Below are 3064 nucleotides of genomic sequence, written 5' to 3' on the forward strand. Positions count from 1 at the left end.
CAGACAAAGCACATACAAACTCGAAAACACGTACAAAACACAACAGAAGTACTCCAGGATCCTAGGGCCAGTGTTGAGCTTTTGTTACCTAATGGCTACACAAGACAGGAAGTACCAACGACTAGATTTGGTGTGTGGTAGTAACAGGTAAATGAACTTTTTTAAATGTCTGTGAAGGTTCTCAGTCATCCAGGTCATCGTAGTCAAAGGAGCTTGCAAAGAAAAGCGTCTGGACTTCTTTAAGTTGCTTGAAGACGTTTCACCTCTCATCCAAGAAGCTTCTTCAGTTCTAAGGTCAAAAGGTGGAGACTCTGGGACTCTCCACCATTTGACCTTAGAACTGAAGAAGCTTCTCGGATGAGAGGTGAAACGTCTTCAAGCAACTTAAAGAAGTCCAGACGCTTTTCTTTGCAAGCTCCTTTGACAACTTTTTTAAATGTTTTTTAAATTATTTGAATATATATGAGTGCTTGTGTATAACACACAAACAATACACATATGCTTTCAATTGTAATTGTGTAAATATGATCTAGGTAGCTCTGTTTTGGAAGGTCAATTAATGCTAGCAATGTGTTTTGGAGTTTGTACGTGCTTTGTCTCTAGGGGCCACTGTATACATTTGCATGTAAACATATAAATAAAACCACGTTTTCTTTTACATTAGTAATTCCTTTTGTGCATAATTTTATATTGTTGTTGATAATAAATGAATTAAAGCAACAAAACAACATGAAGAGCCGGTTGGGAGCCGAAAGAGCCGGTTCTGTAAAAAGAGCCAGAATTCCCATCACTACAGCAAATGCATTTACTGTTCTCAACGATTTTCTATTTTGCATGAGATCAGACTGAGGAACAATTATTTGCATTGAATTCAGGGAAATGTAAATCAGGAGGAGAAATTAATTTACACAAATATTCAAATAAGAACTCAACATTTTTATCAAGAAACACAAATAATAGATTAAATATTTATGGTACACAAACTGCAGTGAGACTATGTTGAAGATTTTAGATCTGTTCTGTTGTCTACATGGGTAAATAATATTATTACATGCAGCTTAAAGTTTAAAACCTCCCACCAGTCAAGTAAAGAACTTTTTAACTGCATCAACCAGAATTCAATTGGATATTGCCCATACTGTATATCAAAGAAAATATGCAAACTTCACTATGTCAAGTGCTTAATGACCAGTGGTTTTCCACACAGTATACAGTATACACACTATGTAGCAAGTTTCATGTCTTCTGTGATGATAAAGAAATTTTTAAAAATGCACAAAATAAAAAGTAAAACAAACTAATACCACACAAACCTTATCTGTGTTTTGTCTGACCTTTCTTGTCCTGTATCTTGTCTCGGCTGTGTCTGTATTGAATTAGCCAAATATCGCAGTCCCCCTCTATCTCTTTCTGTCTCTGCATGTATTATTTGCATATATAAAAAAATGGATGACAGACAAATCCAATGTGATAAATGAGGGCAGCAGGGTGGCACTGTGCTATGGTGCTTAGCACTGTTGTATCCAGAGCGTTCTCACTCCCGAGGCGTAACATGTCGACGTTTTGTCATGTCCCGCGGCGTTCCTGAGGAACGCGAAAGGAGACCTTCGGCGTTCTTATGGTACGCGGCGGGTTATGGCTGGAATCCAGTGCAATGACGCTCCCGCGGTAGTAGACGTTCCAGCCCTGTATTCCAGCCCTAAACCTAACCTTATCCCTAGCCCTGACCATAACCTTATTCTTGACCGTAACCAGGACTTTAATGATGTTAAATAGCGTGTTTCTAAGCGATTTGAAGAAAAAGAGCGAACATGTGTAGGTTCAGTCCAGACGGTTCTCATATTTCCTCTTTTTCCGAGGTCGTCATTTAGGAACGTGGTGGGTAGCCGAAAACGTAATATGGTGACAATTTGTCACCTAGCGTAAAATGTTACGCTTTGGGAGTGAGAACGGGTTGGTTGTATCACAGCAAGAAGGTTCAAATCCATCATCTGACCGTGTCATGGTCCTGGGTCATTTGACCCAGTGTTCAGTTTCATTTTTTTATTTCATTATGTTTCCCCAGCCTGTCATGTCTGCTCTCTCTCTCTCTCCCTCATGCTCCCTTGCACCCTCTCATCTGCCTTTCCTCCACTCCTGCATCATGTTCCTCGGTTTCCTGTCTTATTGTGAAGGTTTCATGTTTCCATTTTCATTCTGTTGAGTTTTGCTTCTTCTATCTCGTTATGTTTTTTCCGCATCAGCAGTGTTCCTCATTTCTCTCGTTATCCTTCTGTGGATTTATGTCAGCATCTCCCTCGGTCCTGTGGTGATTTCCCTCATGGCAGTGTGTCTCTCCCGGTGTATTCAAATTAATTGATTTTTCAGTTTAGTTTTGTATCGCTATTTTCCCAGCAAATTAAGCTGCTTGTTTTAAGTTCATGTTCCACCTCTGTGATTCTGCTTTTCGGTCCTTTTCTGCCAGCCTGCATAGCTGTTTCATGACGGACCGGGCTTTCCTGTGTGGAGTAAGCTCTGCACATTTTACCCATATCTGCGTGGGTTCTCTCCAGGCACCTGGCTTCCTCCCAAAGTCCAAAGACATGCAGTTAGTTGGTTAGTGATTCTAATTGTCCATATGTATGAATGGTTGTCCACCTCTCTGTATTAGCCCTGTGATAGATTGGCAACCTGTCCTGGGTGTATCTGTGCATCCTCGATTTAGAGCAATGTGTGTCCAGCCAGGAGCAGGCCTGGCTATCAAGACTAGCAACTTGGGCATGGAAAGTCACCTCTCTGTGAGGAAAGAGCCATAGTTAGTCTATGAGGTTGAGAGGTGCCGGCTAGATATAGTTGAGCTCACCTCAACGCATGGCTTGGGCTTTGGAACCAGTCTCCTGGATCGGGGCTTGCCCTTGGTGAGAGGCAGTGGGCTGAGATGGGTTTCTTAGTATCCCCTCAGCTTGCTGCCATTAGGATTACTCCCGGTGGATAAGATAAGATAAGATAAGATAGAACTTTATTAATCCCTCGGGTGGGTTCCTCTGGGAAATTCGACTTCCAAAAAAAGCACAGCAACGACCGA

This window comes from Haplochromis burtoni, unplaced genomic scaffold, assembly GCF_018398535.1.
Source record: "Haplochromis burtoni strain Fernald_Lab_line unplaced genomic scaffold, NCSU_Asbu1 Contig_470, whole genome shotgun sequence".
NCBI lineage: Eukaryota > Metazoa > Chordata > Actinopteri > Cichliformes > Cichlidae > Haplochromis > Haplochromis burtoni.